Source organism: Mastomys coucha, unplaced genomic scaffold (assembly GCF_008632895.1).
Source record: "Mastomys coucha isolate ucsf_1 unplaced genomic scaffold, UCSF_Mcou_1 pScaffold1, whole genome shotgun sequence".
Classification (NCBI taxonomy): Eukaryota; Metazoa; Chordata; class Mammalia; order Rodentia; family Muridae; genus Mastomys; species Mastomys coucha.
Window position 1 is genome coordinate 14,709,351 of NW_022196891.1, and position 22,132 is coordinate 14,731,482.

Genomic DNA, 22,132 nt, shown 5'->3' on the forward strand with positions numbered 1-22,132 from the left:
GTAAACTCACAGAGATCCACCTGCCTCAGCCTCCCACATGCAGAGATTTAAGGGCCTTACATCAAGCCTGGTCTTATGTTAATTTTGTTTGTTTGTCTGGGTAGGCCTGGCTGTCTTGGAACTCACTTTGTAGACCAGGCTGGCCTCACACAGAGATCTGCCTCCTGAGTGCTGGGACTAAAGGCTTGCACCAACCCTAGATTCTGTCTCAAACAGGGCTGAAACCTGGTCTGATTTTGCATGCCTATAATCTCGCAGCACTTGGGAGAAAGAGGCAGTTTTAGGGGTCCAAGAGGTCATTCTTGGCTAAATAGTGGGAGGTGGTTTTTGTTTTTATTTTTCCAGACAGGGTTTCTCTGTGTAGCCCTGGCTGTCCTGGAACTTACTCTGTAGACCAGGCTGACCTCGAACTCAATGCCTAAATAGTGAATGAGAGACCAGCCTGAGGTACCTGAGACACTGCCTGAAAAGTGGGGATGACAACAGTTGGGTTTGGCGCACCAGTGTAGTAGCATATGGTTTTAATCCCAGCACTCAGGACAAAAGGAGATGGGTCTTTGAATTTGGGGCTAGCCTGATCTATGTATGCTGTATAAGGTGAACCTACAGAAAAACTCCCAGGCCAGCCAGGGCTACATAGTGAGACCCTATTTGAAAAAAAAGATTGGAGGCAAGGTTCCTTGATTTAGAGCACCCTCTGTTCTTGCAGAAGACATGAGTTCAATCCCTAACGCCCACATGGTGGATCCTAACCATCTGTAACTCCAGTGTCAGGGGCATCCATTACCCTGTTCTGGCATACAAGGACACCTGCAAATTTCACTAGTTTTATGGTTACATTGCTCAGCAGGTGTCTGGATGCCAGCATTGCTTCAACCATGCTTCCAGAAGAGGAACCTGTGCCATGAGAGATGTTACTTCTCTGGCCAGATGGCGCCAATTTTAGAATCTTCCTAGTTATAAATAAAGCTGTCAGCTCTCTGACGCCCAAAAAAGCGACTCAAGACATTTGATACTTGCCAAACATGGTTTCTGTGCAAATGTTCCCACGTCAACGCTGCTGCCCTCCAGCCATTTCATTCACAGTTTCTTCTGGGGTCTGGGAAGCTTAAGTGAACGTACAGGCTGTGGTTGAAGTTGATGTAGGCAAATAGAACTCGAAAAACTGCTAATCAGCCAGCGGGAGAGTGACAGGAGCAATGGTATGGGGTGATCACTGGCAATGTGTTTCTTCTGAAGGAATATGACATTTCCCCTTCTATTTCTGCTTTAATACTTCAGAAAAAGGTATGTGGTTGTCATGGTTTGTGTATGCTCAGTCCACGTGGCACCGTTAGAAGGTATGGCCCTGTTGGAGTAGGTGTGTCACCGTGGGCGTGGCTTTAAGACCCTCATCCTAGCTGCCTGGAAACCAGTCTTCAACTAGAAGCCTTCAGCCTTCAGTTGAACGCTGCCTACACCATGCCTGTCTGGATGCTGCCATGTTCTTACCTTGGAGATAATGGACTGAACCTCTGAACCTGTAAGCCAGCCCCAACTAAATGTTGTCCTTATAAAAGTTGCCCTGGTCGTGGTGTCTGTTCACAGCAGTAAAACCCTAACTAAGACAATGGTTTTCTGTTTGTTGTTTGTTTTTTAATTTTTTGTTTGTTTTTAAGACTTAGTTGTGTAACCCAGGTGTTTAAATATGCTTGACCCATGGGAAGGAAGTATAATCCTCCTTGGAGTAGGTTTGGCCTTGTTGGAGGAACTGCATCACTGTAGGGGTGGGCTTTGAGGCTCCATCCAGTGTAGAAGTAACCCTGTTTGCATTCAGAACAACATGTAGAGCTCTCAGCTCCTCCTGCACCATGTCTGCCTGGATGCTGCCACGTTCCTCCCTTGATGATAATGCACTGAACCTCTGAACCTGTAAGCCAGCCCCAATTAAATGTCCTTTGCCAGGCGTTGGTGGCAGACACCTTTAATCCTAGCACTTGGGAGGCAGAGGTAGGCAGGTTTCTGAGTTCGAGGCCAGCTTGGTCTACAGAATGAGTACCAGGACAGCCAGGGCTACACAGAGAAACCCTGTCTCTGGGGAAAAAAAAAAAAAGTTGTCCTTTGTAAGAGTCACCTTGGCCATGGTGTCTCTTCACAGCAGTGGAAACCCTAAGACATCAGGCTTGCTTAGAACTTGAGGTCAGAGCTTAAACTGACCTTGACCTCCTAACATGCCAGTGCTGGGGTCACAGATGTGCATCACCATGCCTTTGGTTGTTTTTGTTTTGAGACAGGGTCTTCTATGGCCATACCACACCCTGAACGCGCCCGATCTCGTCTGATCTTGGAAGCTAAGCAGGGTTGGGCCTGATTAGTACTTGGATGGGAGACCGCCTGGGAATACTGGGTGCCGTAGGCTTTAAAGAGAGAGAGAGAGAGAGAGAGAGAGAGAGAGAGAGAGAGAGAGAGAGAGAGAGAGAGAGAGAGAGAGAGAGAGAGAGAGAGAGAGAGAGATGTTACCCCAGCTGGCTTAGAGCTCAAGATAAACATCAAGATAAATCAACTAGCAAAATCCTATGTATGTGCTTGTGGCAGAGCTGGAGACCTGAGTTTAATACTCGGAATCAAAGGTGGGAGGAGAGAACTACTTCCCCAAATCATCCCCTGTCCTCTGCGAATACTCACACGCATACAGTGAAAAATAAAATCATTATTTCATGTATTTCTATGTGAATGAAGGTTTTGCTTACATGTAAGTGTCCTCTGCATGTGTTGTGTCAGAGAAGGCCAGGAGCGGGTATCAGATCCCCTGGAACTGGAGTTACAGTCAGTTGAAAACTGCCACATGGGTGCTGGGAACTAAACCTGGGTGCTCTGTAATAGCAGCAAGTGCTCTTAACCACTGAGCATCCTCCCTAGCCAGTAACCACATTCTGCAGCGCAAATGCTAGGTACCCCTCTTCTCCAGCTCCTCCTCTTCTGGTTTGGTTTGGTTTGGTTTGGTACGGTGCACTGGCTGGTTTTGTGTGTCGACTTGACACAAGCTGGAGTCATCACAGAGAAAGGAGCCTCCCTTGAGAAAATGTCTCCATGAGATCCAGCTGTGGAGCATTTTCTCAATTAGTGACCAAGGGTGGGAGGGCCCACTGTGGGTGGTGGCATCCCTGGGCTGGTAGCCTTGGATTCTATAAGAAAGCAAGCTGAGCAAGCCAGTAAGGAACACCCCTTCAAGGCCTCTGCATCAGCTCCTGCCTCCAAGTTCCTGCCCTGTGTAAGTTCCTGTTCTGACTTCCTTTGGTGATGAAGGACAATGTGGAAGTGTAAGCTGAATAGAACTTTTCCTCCCTAACTTGCTTCTTGGTCATGATGTTTTGTGCAGGAATACAAACCCTGACTAAGACATTTGGTTTGGTTTGGTTTGGTTTGGTGTTTGTTTGGTGTTTGTTGTTTGTTGTTTGTTTAGGGTTTGGTGTTTGGTTCAGTTTTTGAGACAGAGTCTTACCAGACAGCCCGGAAAAAATGTCATATTAGAAGTTGCATAAACTGTTTATGAACCATGGTGGCATACATATTTAATCCCAGCACTCAGGAGGCACAGGTAGGTGGATCTCTTGAGTTCAAGTCCAGCCTGGTCTGCAGAAAGAGTTCCAGCGTGACCAGGAGCTACAGAGAAACCCTCTCTTGGGAAAAAAAAAAATTGTATGAACCAATAACATGACCGATCTATAGTATGGTTAAGGGGAAGGTTTTTATTGTAGGTGTGTGAGAGGGACAAAACAGCCAGAGGCATCTAGAACAGAGAAAAAAGAGCAGAGAAAGTAGACTGAACATGGCCAGCAGACAGGAGCTGCCTGGCCAGGACTGTCTGTGAGAGGGGAAAATAGCAGGGGAGAGAAAAACAAAGTGGGGGAAACAGCAGGACACAGAGAGAAGACATGGCTGGAGTAGCAGGGTCATACGGGATTTCTAGCTGTGGGGAAGGAAGGCCAAGAGCTGGAGGGGATTAGGGTAGGGGAGGAGGAAAAGAGGGCTAGGATGCTGGCAAGGACTTTGAAATGAGAAGCAGGTGCCTGTGGTAGCACCATGCACTTCGAGATTCAGATAAGCACCACAGGTGGCCATCTGTCCCTGACAGAGATGAGAGAAATGGCTCCTTTTGGTAATCAGGAACCAGCCTCACAGGTCCCCAAGGAATACTGGCTTTTATCTAACCACCAGAAACCCTCTTATGGTCTAGGTGGAGCACTGAAGTATAGGGAATTAGAGTTTCCCTCAGACCTGACAGAGGTATTTTATTTACTTGGGGTGGGAGTTGTGAGCAATTATATGTGTGTGGAGGCTGAGGTCTGCCAGGGATCTTCCTCAACCACTCTCCATCTGTGTGTGTGTGTGTGTGTGTGTGTGTGTGTGTGTGTGTGTGTGTGTGCCACGCCCACTCAATTACCCCAGTAAAATCCGCAATATCGGGGGTAAAAGCCTGATTAAGGATAAGAGGCATTATAACTTCAAAGGGAGTCTGTGCCTCCTGGACATTCAGACAGTCGTTGGCATCTCCTAACTCAACGTGTTCCAAATTAGTCTTTCCCATCGTCAACACGCCTTCCTATTTAGGCATAAAGGTACCCCAAGAAATGATTCGTAAATGGCTAAGATTGGGCATTGTTTCCTGGCCAGCAAAACGTTCCAACATATCCTAATTTAATTCTAAGCTGTCTTTAGCTTAGAATTTCTCACAAGGAATCTGAGGACAGATAGAATGTCCTCAGAGTTAGCAACCGAGGTCAGGCACCATTGCTTACTGTTAACATAGAATTCTCAGGGCAGTCCCACAGAAGACAGAACTGTTTGTTGTTGTGGTTGTTGTTTGGTTTTTTGTTTTTGTTTTTTGTTTTTTTTCTTTTTCGTTTTTTTGAGACAGGGTTTCTCTGAGTAGCCTTGGCTGAAGATGGAGAGGTGGCTCAGCAGCTAAGAGCACTGACTCCTCTTCCCAAGGTCCTGAGTTCAATTCCCAGCATCCACACGGTGGCTCACAACCATCTTTAATGGGATCCAATGCCCTCTTCTGGTGTGTCTGAAAATAGCTAGAGTGTACGTGTACTCATATACATGAAGTAAATAAGTAAATACTAAAAGAAAGAAAAAAAAAGAAAAGAAAAGGATTGGCTTACAGGTCAGTCAGTGCTGGAGCACACCTTTAATCCCAGCACTTGGGAGGCAGCAGGTGGATTTCTTAGTTCGAGGCCAGCCTGGTCTACAGAGTGAGTGCCAGGACAGCCAGGGCTATACAGAAAAACCGTGTCTCAAAAAAACCAAAAAAAAAAAAAAAAGAAAGAAAAAGAAAGAAAGAAGGAAGGAAATCGCTCACAGATGGGCACAGGAAATTGTCTTTGTCTTTGAGTTAATCCCAGATCCAATCAAAACCAAGATTAATCATCACTGCTACATAGTGAGCGTTTGATGGCAGCCTGGGCTACATGAGACCCTGTCTCAAAAACTAAAACTGGAACTGGAGAGATGACTCAGGCGAGGACTGAAGAGCAGCAGTCTTCGACAGTACCTTTCATCCACACAAGAGACAGACAAGGAATTAGACTGAGGGCCTAGTAACCAAACAGGGAGAGGAGCCCTGGCAATAAAGGTAATAAAGGGGGCAAAATTCTAAGATGGGGCCCTCTTCCTTACCCTTCTGATTGAAACAAAAGCCTGACAGCTTAAAACAAAGATCCGTGTCTTAGAGACACCATGACCAAGGCAACTCTTAGAAAGGCAATCACGTGACTGGGGCTGGCTTATAGGTTCACAGGTTTAGTCCATTATCATCATGGCAGGAAGCATGGCCGCATGAAGGCAGACATTCTGCTGGAGAAAAAGCTAGGAGTTCTGCTTCTTGATCAGAGTGTGACCAGGAGAGACTGGCATCCTCAGGTAGATAGGAGGAGTCTATCCCACGGTGGGTGGAGCCTAGGAGGAGGCCTTCAGAGCCCGCCCCTACACTGGCACACTTCTTCCAACAAGGCCACCCCTCCTAACAGGACCACTCCCTACGGGCCAAGCATATTCAAACCAGCACAGCCTTAGAGCCTTTTGTCTCCCATCTGGAGGACCCCTGCAGGGAGATTGGCTCAAAGAGTTCTAGGCCTGATCGACACACTTAAGCAGCAGTTGTGGGCCAATCGGCCATCCTGTCTTTCTTCAACCTGACCAAGCCTAAATTGGGTGAGTCAGACCTGATAAAACCCCTAGAAGAGTCAATTTTCTGGCTTCCCAAGTCATGTCCCAGTGTGCCACCTCATCCACACCTCCACTTTGCAGAGGGGCTTTTCTTTTTCTGAGTGCCTGGTGTGTGTATGTGTGTGTGTGTGTGTGTGTGTGTGTGTGTGTGTGTGTGTCTGTACGCGCATGCGCTCACGTGCTCACACTGCCCCCTTCCCCCATCTTCCTTAACAGCTGCCTCTGGCATCTGCTATCTGAGGTGTCTGAGATTTCTCCGATGCTACTTGTCATGTCAGGCTTGAGATTCTTCCTCCCTTTGAATTCTTTAACTGGCAGAGAAAACTGAGACAATCAAGACCCTTAGACTATATCAACATGATGATTCACAACCATCTATATATCCAGTTCCAGGGTATCTGATGCCTTCTGGCTTCTGCAGACAGCAGGCACACACACACACACGGTACACAGACATACATCCAGGCAAAACATTCATAAACATAACTTTTTTTTAATGTTTAAAGCAAAACTAAAATAAGTAGAGTAAAATTACTTCAGTGTCACTCTATGCACGGGATTACTGCTGGGGAAATCATGATTTAAAAACTGCGTGCCGCCGGGCGGTGGTGGCACATGCCTTTAATCCCAGCACTTGGGAGGCAGAGGCAGGCGGATTTCTGAGATCGAGGCCAGCCTGTTCTACAGAGTGAGTTCCGGGACAGCCGGGGCTATACAGAGAAACCCTGTCTCGAAAAACCAAAAAAAAAAACAAAAACAAAAATAAATAAATAAATAAATAAATAAATAAAAACTTCGTACCAGGTATGAGGGCTAACTCATGCTCGTCATAACATACTTACTACAGACCCAACGGACCTATGAAACATACCTGTAAGTATTGAGGTGTAACTCACTGCTACAGTTACGAGCTAGAGGCTCTGTGTTCAGTATATTGCACCTCCAAGATTTACTCTGTAGTCAGTAGTTTCCTTTTTAATCACATGCATCACACAGACCAATGGAGGCTTAAATACACTGCCCAAGGCTGCAGAGCTGGGATGTAGGCAGAAGCACATCCTCTGGACACTGGACCAGAACTCTCCCTTCTGTTCGCTTCTTGCTCTGTGGCTGGAGGGTAGGGATGTGGAGAGAGAGGCATCAGGATGCATAAAGAGGGGCTGGCAAGATGGCTTAGCGGGAAAGGGGCTTGCCACCAAGCTGGAGTACCTGAGTGAAATCCCTGGAAGCTCCCCCGGTGGAAGAAGAGGACTGACTCCTGCAAGTTGTCCCCAGACTTCCACGGGGATTTGTGGGGCTATCCCAGACCAACTGGAGCTATAAATAACGACACAGACGCTGATCATTTAAAGCTTAGACCTTGGGCAGTCTCCCAAATACTCCAACCTGACTAAATCCGGCACCATCTCCTCACACATGACCAGGTCTACCTCTCTCCCCTGACCTTTCACCTCTATGTCCCGAGAGGATTCCCTGTGTCTGCCCCTTCTCCCAGTGACCTCTCTGCCCAGAAGTTCTGCCCTCCACTTCTTGCCCAGCTATTGGCCATCCGATCTTTATTACAGCCCATCAGATATAATTCTAGATTGGCTCTAGGCTGGTGAGGATAAGCGAATATTTACAAAATATGGGACTGATGATAGACCATAGAAATAACAATACCAAGATCCTACCAGCATTTTGCTCTCTGCGGGTACACAATTAACAACTGTATGAATGTATGTAAATGTATGTATGTAAAGACATACCTTTACACAATGTATCCCAACACACAGGCGTGCTTCGACATGCATGCAGGGCACAAACATAAATGTTAGAAATTAACTTATGAGGAGCAGGCATGATGGCATGCCTTTAATCCGGTACTTGAGGCAGAGGCAGTAGATCTCTGTGAATTAGTTCCAGGTCAGGCTGGTTTATTAGCACGTTCCAGGGGCCAGTCAGGGTTACCTAGTAAGACCCTGTCTTAAAAACAACCAAACCAAACCAAACCATTAACATATGAAAGCAGCTCTTGGTGAGAAAAGACTGAACCACCATCTTGCCTCCTGGGCTACAAGCCAGGAGCAGAGAATGTGTGAGAAAGGCCTGTGATATACAAACTTGGGAAAAAGCAGGTACTTTTTAAAATGATTTATGGAAAGTCATGGGGTCAATAAAACTCATGGCCCAGCATTTTTGAGCCTGTCTTTCATCAGCCTACTCTCGCACCCTCACTCTCAAAAGTGCCTCATTCCCCACCCTACCACATGCCTTATTCAAAAGATGTATTTTTCTAGGGGCTGGAAATGGCTTCGTGTTTCAGAGTGCTTGCTGCTCTTCCATAGGACTCTTCCAAGTTCAGGGCAAGGTACCCATATGTCAGCTCATCATGAACTGCAACTCCAGTTGGAGGGGATTCAGTTCTTCCAACCTCCTCGGTCCCCTGCGAGCCAGCGGTGCATATACATTCACTCGAGCACACACATCTACACACAAAGTAAGACACAAATCTTTGCACACACCTGGTACGGTGCCCATGCAGGTTGGAAGGAAGCTCAAGATTCCCAGGAACCAAGTTACAGAGGGCTGTGTGTGCTATGTGGGTGCTGGGAACTGAACCCAGGTCTTCTGCAAGAGCAACCAGTGCTCTTAACCTCTGAGCTATGTTTCCAACCCTGCCCCCTTTTTTTCAGGGAACCAGGTTGAATAGGGTCTCACAATGTAGTCCTGGTTGGCTTGTTGCTGGCTAAGTAGTTCTGCCTGCCAGCCTTTCTAGTGCTGGGATCAAAGGTGTGCAGCCCCATGCCCTGCCCTCCCCTCCTGCTACCCAGACTCCCCCACCTTTTTCCTTCTTAAATCCAATGTCTCTATTTCTAACCATGTGTCCCTCATGCAAGTTTTTTATCCTAAATCACAAGAAATCCCAGCACATGCCCCCTGGACTGTGATCTGTGTCTCTCATACCACCTTCACACTCATAAATGAAGATATGTTAAGATTTCAAATAAATATGGAACAAAACTTTAAATTTTCCCCTTAGTGTTCTGAATAAACTTACTGTTGTTTATGTATATGTGTGTATATGTGTATGGTTTGTTTGTTTGTTTGTTTTTACAATTAGAAATGCATTGGCTTGGAGGAAATGAACAGTGCTATGAAGACATGGGACACGTAGGGCTTGGTGGCAGATGCCTTTATTCCCAGCTCTCAGAAGGCCAGTCTGGTTTACATAGTGAACTTCAGGCCAGTCAGAGATATAGAGTATGACCCTGTCTTTAAAAATTAAATTTAAGAAAAAAAACCTAGCCGGGCAGTGGTGGCACACACCATTAACCCTAGCACTTGGGAGGCAGAGGCAGGCAGATTTCTGAGTTCGAGGCCAGCCTGGTCTACAGAGTGAGTTCTGGGACAAGCCAGGACTACACAGAGAAATCCTGTCTCAGAAAAAAAAAAAAAAAAGAGCAGTATTGAGTACAAAAATATAGGAAACACAATTTTATTTATCTTTCTATAATTCATCATTCCCCAAGGTCACCTGGCTTTTGTTGTTGTTATTTTAGTGTGTCTGTGTGTCTATGTCTGTCAGGGTCTTACTAGGTAGCCACAACTAAAAGACACTATATAAACCAGACAGGCCTAGAACTCACAGAGACCCACCTGCCTCTGCTTTCCAAGTGCTGGAATTAAAATTATGCACATATGCAATATGGAAATAAATAAACATAATTAAAAAATAAAATTAATTGATGAGGCTAGCAAGATGGCTCAGTGGGTGTCTTAGTTAGGGTTTCCATTGCTGTAAAGAGATACTATGACCAAGGCAACTCTTATAAAGGACAACATTTAATCAGGGCTGGCTTGCTGGCTCTGAGGTTCAGCCCATTGTCATCATGGCGGGAAACATGGAATGGCACAGGAGGAGCTGTTCTGAAGGCAAACAGGAGAAGACTGGCTTCCAGGCAGCTAGGAGGAGGCTCTTGAAGCCCCTGCCCATAGTGACACACTTCCTCTAACAAGGCCACACCCACTCCAACAAGGCCACACCTCCTAATAGTGCCTCTCCCTGGGCCACGCATATTCAAACCACCACAGTGGGTAAATATGCTTGCTGCCAAGAAGGAGGACCTGAGCTCAGTCCCTGGGATGCACATGATAGTAAGGAGAGAACTGCCTTCTGCAAGCTTACCTCTGGCTGCCACAGGTACACCATGTCACCAACACATACAAGCTAATGAGTAAGTGTAATAACTACGGTTATTTAAAATTCCTTGATTTTTTGGTAATTTTTAATTAATTTCTAAAAAAAAAATATTTTATTTATTTACATCCCAAATGTTGTCCCCCTCCCAGTCCCCCTCCCAGAGTTCTTCACCCCATCTCCCCTCCCCTTACCTCTGAGAGGGTGATCCCCGCCCCTCTTCCAGTCATCCCCCTTCCTTGGGGCATCCTAGATGGTTTTTGTAGGCAATTTTACAGGCTCTCCCTTCATCTATCCATGCCTGACTGCCTTTATACCAGGTAAAACTCTCCAGGGTGATACTTAGTATTGCACCCACCTTTGGAATGTTCTCTTAGTGTGGGTAAATATACACAGTACACTCTTGGGAGGACATGAGAGTCTTTGCCCACTCTAGGAAAACCTTGGCTTTTCTTAGCTGTACTTTTCTAGTGTGCTAGTCTCCCTGCCCCTGCTGTATTTGGGTGTCATCAATTAAAGTCTACTCAATCCCAGCATCAATAAAGACCAAATGTTTTGAATATTAAATAGGGGAAGAAGAAATCCACAATTCAACATTGGGCCTCTGGTTACTTCCATGGACGGTAATAAGCAAGTGTCTACCAGGTACCTAACCCTTCATGTTGCACTGAATCATGTAGCCTTTGTCGCAGGGAGGGGTGGGTGGCTGTATCATTTGTTTTCTCTATTTCTGTAGTGTTCAGGTGAATCTCATCTGCTCTCATGTTCCTAGCCTCGCAGGCCAGGCTGGGGGAAGCCCCTTCACAGCATATTAAGAGTCTCTTTCCTTCGAGCACTACAGGTACAGCGTAGTCTCCAGTTCCCCTATCCCCTGTATTGTACAGGCATGGTAAGTCCTGTCCCACTGTGAATCATGGATCCACCTGTATTAAATAAAGCTAGGACCAGAGATGTCACCTGGCACCAGGCCTCTCCCTCTTCCTACCTAGTCTGTCCAGGACTCCAAGGTTTTGGCTCACAGGTGGAGCTATTCAGCGCAGATCCATAGTGTGTTCTTTCTCCTTCTGGCTTCTCTCAGCCATAACAAATAGAAGGCTACCATCTATGCCTTGCCCCCTACCACAACCTAAAACCACCACTGCCCTGGCAAATCAGAGGCTAGTGTGGAGATAAATACCATGCACATAGCTTTTTCTTATTTCAGGTCCTCCCACAAAAGTGGGTATTTATTTCTTTGATTCTTTCTTTATTTATTTAATGGTCTCACTACATACACTAGTCTGGCCCAGAACTCACTATATCTAGAGTCCAGGTTGGCCTTGACCTAGCAATGATCCACTTGAGTCAGGCAAGTTCTTCGGAGGTAAACAGCTGAGACTCAGCTGCGTGTATGATGACCCAGAGCTGAGGCCATGGAACTGATGTCACAGCTGCAGTTGACCCTAGCCCAGCGGCTCTCAACCTGTGGGTCACGGGCCCTTTGAGGTCACATGTCAGATATCTGGCATGTCAGATATTTACATTGTGATTCATAACAGTAGCAAAATTACAGTTATGAAGTAGCAACAAAATGATTTTATGGGTGAGGGTCACTACAACATGAGGAATGGTACTACTAAAGGGTCACAGCGTTAGGGAATCTGAGAGTACCGCTCCAGCCCATACCTCCTCCTTTCAGGAATTCCAATGGATTTTGTTGTTGTTGTGTTTTTGGGGTTTTTTGTTTGTTTGTTTTTCAAGGCATGATTTCTCTCAGTAGCTCCAGCTTCCCTGAAACTTGCTCCGTAGAGCAGACTGGCCACAAACACACAGATCTCACGGGCACAGGTGCCCAAGTGCTGGGATTAAAGACACATGCCTGTTCCACTGGCTTCTTTTTTTTAAATTAATTATTTATTATTTTATGTAAAAGGTTATTTTGTTAGCGTATCATGCCTAGTCTCTTTGGAGACCAGAGAGGACAGTGTGTGCCCTGGCATTACAAATGGTTGTGAGGCACAGTGTGGGTTCTGGGAACTGGACCTGAGTCCTCTGGAAGAGGAACCAGAGCCGTCGTTCCAGGCCCTCAGTAGATATTCCAAGAAACTGTCAACTATCTTTCAGGCAACCCCAAAGGCATGTGGTAGACCATACTTATCAGGAGACTGTCTAATGTATACCGTGTAAAGAAAGATGGCGGCTCTACCTCCCACCACAGACCATTTCCAATTGTGCATCACTCATAGTAAGGACAATGTAACCACTACTACCACAAGAACATGGCGCTGTTTCTTTTTTTCTTTTCTTTTCTTTTTTTTTCTCGAGACAGGATTTCTCTGCATAGTCCTGGAACTCATTCTGTAGACCAGGCTGGCCTTGAACTCAGAAATTCACCTGCCTCTACCTCCCAAGTGCTGGGATTAAAGACGAGTACCACCACTGTCCCTGTCTAGCGACAATTGTTATTTATGTAAGTGAGACAGAAGTTAGTATAAGGGACTGGGGTATTGGTGTGATAGGCCTGATCATGTTTGTTTGGAGGAGTGTGGACCTTGGACTAAAAAAGCAACTGAATGCCTTAAGTGGGGCTGAATGGGCCATTCTAGTGGCAACGTGGAGAACACTGACTCTGTGGGTGACTTGAATTGTGGCAGCCTGGCTCAAGAAGTTTCAGAGAAGAATGTTAATGTGTCGCCTAGAGGCTGCTCTTGTGATATTTTGGCAAAGGATATGGCTGCTTCTTGCCCTTGTCTAAAAAGTCTGCCTGGGGTTAAATTGAAGACTTTTCGATTAATTATGTTGGCAGCAGAAATCTCAAGACAGCCTAATATGGACTCTGTCATGTGGTTATTAGTGTTCGCTATTATGCAGGTTTATAATGAAATGGAACAAGCTGAGCAAGGAAAATACAATTTCAGGAGCACAGGGCCACCAGCCAGGTAGTGGAATGGAGCTAAGTCCTGTGTTCAGGGAGATAAACAGATTTTTTTAAAAGCAGATGTTAAATAGGATAAAGGGAGTGGTAACCTCAGGGGGAGAGCCTACCCAGACAAGTTTCCAATTTGTGAAAAGGAATAAAAGAAGAATTTAGAGCCAGGTGTGGTACTGCATGCCTTTCTTTAATCCCAGCACTCAGAAGGCAGAAGCTTTTGAATCGCTAAGTTGGGGCCAGCCTGGTCTACAGAGCAAGTTCCAGGATAGCCACGCTTAGGCAGTGAAGGACACCATGGAAAACAGAAAGCTGCTAAGATGTAACTGAACAAGGAGGATGTTCCAGCCCCAGCAAGTGTCAGAGCTTGGCAGCTTTGGTCACATGGTCCTAACTTTAGAGTCCATGGTAGAAGAAAGGAATTATGGAATATCCTCCTCAAGTAAAGATGGTGAGGCAAGGTGTGCCAGAGGTGGATCTGCCTAGAGGAGCCATCGAGCGAAGCCGAGGCCTGGATTACCTTGGAGACCCCAAAATCTTGGAGATGCAGAGCCATGGGACACCTGCTGAGAAAAGCGCTAACAGCGAGTGGGACCAGCTCCAGAGAAGGAAGTGTGTTACAGTCAGCAAAGCTGAAAGGAGTTGGGGATATGAAGAATGTTTTTACAGCAGATATGGAGTTTGCCCAGCTGGGGTTTGGTCTTGCTTTGTTTCAATAGTTCCTCGCTGTGCTCCTTTTTGGAATGGTAATGTATGTCCTGTGGCATTATATGTCAGAAGTACGCAATCTGCTTTGCAATCTGCTTTTCCATTTTTACTTTAGAGGGGTAAGAGTTTGTCATGGATCTCAGAAGAGACTTTTGGACCTTGGACTTTTAAACAAGTTTGAGACTGTTTTAGACTTACGGGGACTTTTGAAGTTGGACTGAATGTACTTTGTATTATGTTATGGCTACAAACCTACAGGAGCCAGAGAATGGAATGTGGTCGTTTGAATGAATAAAAATGGCTTCTAGAGGCCCAGAGGAAGTGGCATTATCGGGGGTGTGGCCTTGTCGAGGTAGGTGTGGCCTTATGGGAGGAAGTGTGTCATCTTATGGAAGTGGCTTTGAGGTCTCAGAAGCTCAAGCCAGGCCTAATTGCTCACTGTCTCTTGCTGCTACCCGTGGATCCAGATGCAGAACTTTCAGTCCATTCTTCCATACCTTGTCTGCCTGTGTGTCTTCCATGCTTACTGCCATGATAACTGACTGAACCTCTGAACTGGAAGCCAACCCCAGTGAAATGTTTTTCTTTATAAGAGTTGCCCTGGTCATGGTGTCTCTTCACAGCAAAAGAAACTAATGAAGACAGCAAGGATCCTCAATGAAGGTGGAGCCTTGTCAGCCGCATCCCATAATGTTCGCTGAGCTCCCCGTGCCCTCCTGGGGGGACCTGTCATGGAGCCCAAGTCTTCTGTAGCTAGTCACAGCTGCTCTAATTTCTAGAGGACAGCCACCATATTATACTCAGAGGACAGAGCTCTGCTTGAAGGCTTCCTACCCAAGCAGAGTGGCGGTATGTGCCTGTAGCCCCAGCACTAAGGAGGCAGAGGTAAGAGGGTTGCCACGAGTTTGAGGCCGGCTAGGGCTGTGGAGTGAGATCTTGTTTTTAAGAAAGAGCTGAGCTTGCCCTCAGGTGGCTTCCTCCTTCCCAGAGAGTCTACAGGGCTGCCCAGAAAACTACCCTTCAGCACCAGCCTCTGCCTTCCCCCCCCCCCCCCCCCCCCCCCCCCAAGGCCTCAGCAGAGTTCTTGTCCCCTCAGTGTTCGGCAAGGCCCTGACTCTAGGAGTCCTGAGCCCGGTACAGGCCGACATGCATACGTCAATGGCATGCCCATTGCTGTCATTCTCTGTGGGTTTCTAACCCATGGGGTTGATATGTTCAGGAAAGAGAATAAAGCAAGATTCCCACTCGCTCTTCTTTTCAAAAAAAAAAAAAGAACTGAGGAGTTGAACTCAGGCAGTAGCCATGTTCACCTGGATACAAGAAGCCCAGGGTCAGCCAGGCGGTGGTGGCGCACGCCTTTAATCCCAGCACTTGGGAGGCAGAGGCAGGCGGGTTTCTGAGTTCAAGGCCAGCCTGGTCTACACAGTGAGTTCCTGGACAATCAGGGCTTCACAGAGAAACCCTGTTTCAAAACAAACAAACAAAACAAAACAAAAAACAAGAAGCCCAGGGTCCCATCCCCAGCAGAGCATAAAATCAAGCATGATGCCACACCTATAATCCCAGCACACAGGAGGTGGAGGCAGAAGGATCAAGAATTCAAAGTCATCTTCAACTACAAGCAAGTTTGAGTTTGAGGCCAACCAGAAATATGTGAGAACCATCTATAACAGAGAGAGATAGAGAAACAGAGAGACAGAGAGAGACAGACAGACAAAGAGAGACGCCGAGACAGAGGCCACGCTCACCAGATCTGCCAGGGGACCAATCAGCTCAGTGCTGGGGATAAAATGCCTACTTACTGAGGGAGCAGAAAGCAGAGCTCTGGCTGAATCCACTTTGTCTTCCACAGCAGCTTTTAATCCCTTTGTCTGGCGGATGAACTCAGTTCCCAGAACACTGAGGTTATTAATAACTTTGGGACTTTTTCCCAGTCTCTGAATCGATTGGCAGATGACTCCAGCTTTTCACCCCTGGATGCTTCTAGTATTCAGAGGTGAGAAGTGGCTTTCTCATCTAGAACCTGTGCTGATTTTTTTTTTCACCCTGCTTGGGAGTTCTGCAGTGACCCCTGCAGAGCTCAACCCTGGGTCTTCTTGCCTAGCTAAGTGTACGGCTGCTTCTTTGCTTGTACCGTCTACTTGGGAAGTCCAGTGTGTGTTTCCTCTCTCAGATGGCTTCTCACTGCCAAGTGTAGGCCTGATTGTTGAGTGTTGACAGAGAGCCATGGAGCCGGCCTGATTTAGATTGAGGTCACTTTGAGCTGGGTGCAGGCTTCCTTGTCGTCTGGGCACAGTCTCACACTGGGGGCCACTTCTCCCAGAGAAACTGTTGCAGTCTACAACTCCCCTGGCATGGGAGCATCACGAACGTCTGTCTCGCAGAGGGCACCGTGCTCCTCTCCATCTCTTCTGTCATCCTTCCTCAGAGCTTAGTCATGCCCATGGTGGCCCAGAATCTCATTGCAGCTGCTCTGGTCCTTACCTGCTTCCTCAGCTTCTGCAGTCTTACCTGCCCACAGCTGAATCACAGGAGAATGTCCCCAGCACCCTAATCCGGCCGGCACAGTGGCCTGGTGTCACTTCCAAAGCTCTTAGGTGAGCTGAGAAGTAAATATCAGAGCTTGCCTTGGGAGGCTGACAGATAACGGGACTTGCACTATGGGTAGCCATCATTGGTGCCTGGGAAGATGGCTCAGTGTAGTGCTTTCTGTATAAGTACAAGGACTTGAATTCACATCCACAAGACCCGTGTAAGCACAGTGATGTCTGCCTGACTTTCCAACCCTGGGAAGGCAGAGAGGGAAACATCTCTGGGTCATGGTGGACAGATAGTCTCGGCAAGTCACTGGACACTGGGTTTAGTGAGAGACCATGTCCCGAAAATTGAAGGCTCAGCTAGTAAAACCACTTGCCCACAAACCTGATGACATAAGTTCAGTTCTTGGAGTCCAAATAAAATTGGAAGGAGAGACGTGCTTTCTCAAAGTTGTCCTATGACCTCCATGGACATGTAGTAGCACTTGCTTGCCCCAGCCCCACCCCCAGTAATAATACATTTGAGAGGCTAGAAAGGTGGCTCCGTGATTAAGAACAGTGATTGATTTTCCAAAGGACCCAGCTTCTATTTCTAACCCACATGTCAGCCGACAACCATGTTACTCCAGTTGCAGTGGATCTGACTGATGCCTCTTTTGGCTTCTCCAGGCACTTTATAAACACGGTGCTCAGACATACATGTAGGCAATCACTCATACACATACAATAAAACAAATGAAATCTCATAAGATATAAAACAGTACAGTAGATAGTGATTGAGGAAGACTTCTGACATATCCATCTCTGGTCTCCAATGTACACACACACACACACACACACACACACACACACACACACGCATCAAACGTGTGGCCCTGTGGATCCCAGTACCAGCCTCATCTTCCTCTCCCCAGGACAGCATCAAAGCGTCATCCCTCCCTCTGAACACCTATCACTTTTTCTATACATCTTTTACTATGGTAAACTGTACCTGAGTTTACCATCTCAACTTTTTTCTTTTTTTAAAGACAAGTTCTCAATCAGTTCCTAGCTCAAGCTGGCCAGGAACCCCTGACTCTTCTAGCTCTGCCTCCTAAGTCCTCGAATTACACACATGTATGCTACTGTCTGAGTTACTGGGCAATTGCTGTGAAGAGACACCTTGACTGAGGCTTATAAAAGAAAACATTTTGTTTGGGGCTTGCTGACATTTCAGAGGGTTAGTCCATGACTATAATGAGCTGGTGATCCTAGGTTCTATGAGAAAGCAGATTGAGCAAGTCATGAAGAGCAAGCCAGTAAGCAACGCCCTCCACAGCCTCTGCATCAGCGCCTGCCTCTGCGTTCCTGCCCTGCTTGACTTCCTGACTCGGCTTCCCTCAGTGGACTGTGTGATATGTGTGCCAAATAAACTCTTTCCTCCCCAAATTGCTTTGATCTTTATGTGTTTATCACAGCAATAGAAACCTGAGATAACCACCAAGCTATCTCTGCAGTTCCCGTTCCATTATGTACTTTGCCTACATACATGTATGTGTACCATGTGCATGCCTGGTGCCCATGGAAGTTCAAGAGGGCATTGGATGTCCTGAAGCTAGAGAGCCAGATGGTTGTGAGCTATCATGTGGGTCCTGGGAGCAGAACTCAGGTTGTCTGCAAGAGCAGCAAAGTCTTAACTGATGAATCTTCTCTCCGGTCCTTACTGTTTTTAATTACCAAGTTTTAAGAATTTGAATTTTTTTTCTTTTTTTTTTTTCTTTTCTGAGACAGGGTTTCTCTGTGTAGCCTTGGCTGTCCTGGAACTTACTCCATAGACCAGGCTGGCCTTGAACTCAGAAATCTGCCTGCCTCTGCCTCCCAAGTGCTGGGCTTAAAGGCGTGCGCCACCACGCCTCAGCTCTTGACTGTTTTTTTAAAAAGATTTATTTATTTTATTTATATGAGTACACTGTAGCTGTCTTCAGACACACCAGTAGAGGACATCAGATCCCATTACAGATGGTTGTGAGCTACCATGTGGTTACTGGGAATTGAACTCAGGACCTCTGGAAGAGCAGTCAGTACTCTTAACTGCTGAGCTATCTCTCCAGCCCAATTTGACTGTTTTACACACATATACAATGCACTGCGGTCATTTTCTCTTCCTCTCACTGACTCTTTACCTGTTTCCCATTGGTTCCCTTTCTACATTCATGTCTATGAGTGTTCATGTGTGTGTGTGTGTGTGTGTGTGTGAATGTGTATGTATACTGTGTGTGTCTGTAAGCATATGTTTGTATGTGTACTATGTGTGTATGTGTGTATGTATGTGTATGCATATTATGTGTATGTATATTTTGTATATGTATGTATGTATATATGTGTATGTTGTATGTATGTATATTGTATATATGTACTTATGTGTGTATATATGTGTATTGTATATATGTACTCATGTGTGTATGTATGTGTGTATCATGTGTATGTGTATATTGTATATATATGTATATGTGTATATTATGTGTATGTGTATGTATATGCATAGTATGTATGTTTGTGTATTGCATGTTTCTATGTGTTTGTTATGTACATGTGTGTATGAGTGTATGAATGTGTATGTCTGTATATGTGTATGTGTGTGTATGTATGTATGTGTGTGTTCCTGAGTGCAATGGCTATACCATAGCCAGAAGGCGGTGATTCCCAACTATCCTCACCATTGTCTGCCTCTTACAGCCTTTCCACTCGATCCCCTCTTATGTTCCCTGAGCCTAGAGGGAGGTTGCAGATGCTCTTTAGTGCCAAGCAATTAAACTCCTTATTCTCAGAGTTTGATTAGTTATGAGTGTCCATCCCAGCCGCAGGCTTTTGAACTAGTCTATGTTTTTTAGATTTTTAAAAGTGTGTGTATGTGAGTGCATCATATGCATGTTTGGTACCCTTGGCGATCATAAAAAGGCATCAGACCCTGGAACAGGAGGTGTGAATGATCATGAGCCGTGGTGTGGGTGCTGGAAATTGAACCCAGATCCTTTGCAAGAGTAACATCCCTCTGCACCACTGAGCTGTCTTCCCAACCTCTAGTCCAATGAGTTTATTTGCTTGTTTGTTTGTGTTTTGGAGACAGGGTTTCTCTGTGTAGCCCCAGCTGTCCTGGAACTCACTCTGTGGATTAGGCTGCCTTGAACTCAGAGATTCTGACTGTTGGGATTGAAGGTGTGTGCCACGACTCCTGGCTCCCTAGTCTCACTTAACAGCAACAGTAACAACGACAACGGAAGCATACGGTGTGGGGAACGGCTCAGTGGTCAGGAGCTTTGGCTGTTTTTCAGAGGACCCAGGTTGCTCACTGTACCCACATGACGGCTCACAAGCATCTGTCTCTCCAGCTCTGGGGGATCTAATGCCCACTTCTGACATCTGAAGATAACATGCACTCAAGTGGTGCACAATATGTATGCAGGCAAACCGATGTACGTAAGATAAAAATAAAGACAAGTCTTGAAACAATGAATACAGAAGAAAAGAGCATTGGCATCCTTTTGTGTAGGTCAGTGATCCAACACTAATCTTCTTTTTTGTTTTGTTTTTTTGAGACAGGGTTTCTCTGTGTAGCCCTGGCTGTCCTGGAACTCACTCTGTAGACCAGGATGGCCTCGAACTCAGAAATCCGCCTGCCTCTGCCTCCCAAGTGCTGGGATTAAAGACGTGCACCACCACTACCTGGCGATCCAGCACTAATCTTGAAAGTGGGGAGTTTAGGTTCATCCCAGCACAGTGCAGATACATTGTAAGTGAGTGTTTAGATAAAAGCCATTTTGCATATATAGGTATATGGTTTGCATGTGTGTGTATGGATGTGCATGGGTGTGGGTTCACACATGCTTGGGTTTACATGTATAATGTCCATGTGGAAACTAGATGTTGATGTCCAGCAGCTTCCTAGATTACTCCCACCTTATCTACTGAGGCAGCTTTCAGCTAGTCTGGCCAGCCAGTTTGCCTTGTCAATTTCCCTCTCTTCCTCTTCCACTCATTGCTGCCACACCACTTGGTCTTGAAATGACTTCTAGGGATTTGAACCCTGGTACTCCAGTTTGGGCCCCCAGTATCTTATCCACAGAGCTACCATTTCCTCAGGCCTGTGCTGGCTACTTTTATGTCAACCTCACACTAGAGACATTTGGGAAGAGGGAATCTCAACTGAGAAAATACCCAAATTAGATTGGCCTGTGGGCAAGCGTGTAATACATTTTTCTTGATTGATGATTGATGTGGAAGGGCCCAGCTCACCACGGGTAGGGCAGGCTGAGCAAGCTGTGGAGAGGGAGCCAGTAAGGACCATTCCTCCATGACCTCTGCTTCAGCTCCTACCTCCAGGTTTCTGCCCCAACTCCCTTTGATGATGGACTGTCCTATAGAACTGTAAGTTGAAATAAACGTTTTTTTCCCCAGAGTTGCTTTTGATAGCAGTGTTTACCACAGTAGCAGAAACCTGAACTAAACCTATCTGAGACAGCCACTTAGATAGGAAATTAATTATGCAGAGTTTCACCGTGTGCACACACAGAAAATACAATGAAGTTTTGTTAGAGTTGGGCCCCGGGGTGGGACTTCCATTCTGGGCTTCAGCACCAGTGGCCTCCAGTGTCCCTTCCTCTCTTCTTCCCGCCATGCCCCGCTCACCGTTTGTGTCCCAGCACCTTCATTTTTCATGGATTCTCTATCCTGAACCCCTCCTGTGAAAGTCATCTTTGTCCCTTGCTCCTGTCCCTATGTATGAGCCCGGCTGCTGTTAACAGTTCGTCTGGCTGAGCAGTAAGCGGCATGTGGTAACAAGGGCTCTACCGCCTTTGAAAGCTTCCTGGATTCTTCCTGATGTTGATGCAGCTGCTTCCTTCCTCAGAGCCTCTCACCTTCCCCCACTCCACCTGTACCTCAATGGCCCCGTCTCATAGCTCAGGAGCCTACAACCAGGGACCCTACTCTGAGATTCTGACCAAGCTCTCTAGTCCCTGTTATTCTCTAGTGTTGCCCCACAGTAGTACATTTAGAGGAATAATCTATCAGTCTTCATATATTCCTTTCCTCTCCCCGGGTATTTTCACGGTGTGTGTGTGTGTGTGTGTGTGTGTGTGTGTGTGTGTGTGTGTGTGTGTGTGTGTAGCAATGCCTTTCATGAGGGTTACTTGATAGTTCTCTTCCCCACTGAAGAAATAAGCCAATTGGAGCACAATTCAATGGGAATGTGCTCCCAGGAGGCAAGTTCACCATTCGTAGGTGACTGTGAAAGGCTGGAGAATCTTAGAATGTATAATGTATAACTTTTACCTAAAAGCAGGCATGGAAAACCTCTGCCAAAAGCCAAAAAAAAAAAAGGTGGAGTAGCTAGTTCCAGGAACTTTGCTAATCCAGAGCCTCAGGGCTCTGGTTCCCGATACCTGCCCCTCCTGAAGGATCCACTATGAGGGCGGAGCTAAGAATGAAGGTCTAGTGGTTCATGAGACTCTCCACCCTGTCAACCAGTAGATGGAGATTGCACTCCTAGAATGAATATGTTCCCCTCCCTAACTGAACACCTTGGGTTCAGGTCCCTCTGAAAATTTCCAC

The 22,132-nt window shown here is 46.3% G+C and overlaps 1 long non-coding RNA gene and 1 other non-coding gene across 2 annotated transcripts in view; both read left to right on the top strand.

The window, feature by feature from the left end:
* The first annotated feature begins 2,277 nt into the window (after positions 1-2,277).
* LOC116072355 lies at positions 2,278-2,398 on the top strand. Its single transcript, XR_004111407.1, has one exon. It is a non-coding gene; the product is annotated as a 5S ribosomal RNA (ribosomal RNA).
* A 7,892-nt stretch (positions 2,399-10,290) lies between these two features.
* Positions 10,291-22,132, top strand: part of LOC116069936 — a 22,831-nt gene continuing 10,989 nt past the window's right edge. Inside the window, exon 1 of the long non-coding RNA XR_004110220.1 lies at positions 10,291-10,427. This is a non-coding gene — a long non-coding RNA (uncharacterized LOC116069936). The remainder of the gene's footprint in view (positions 10,428-22,132) is intronic.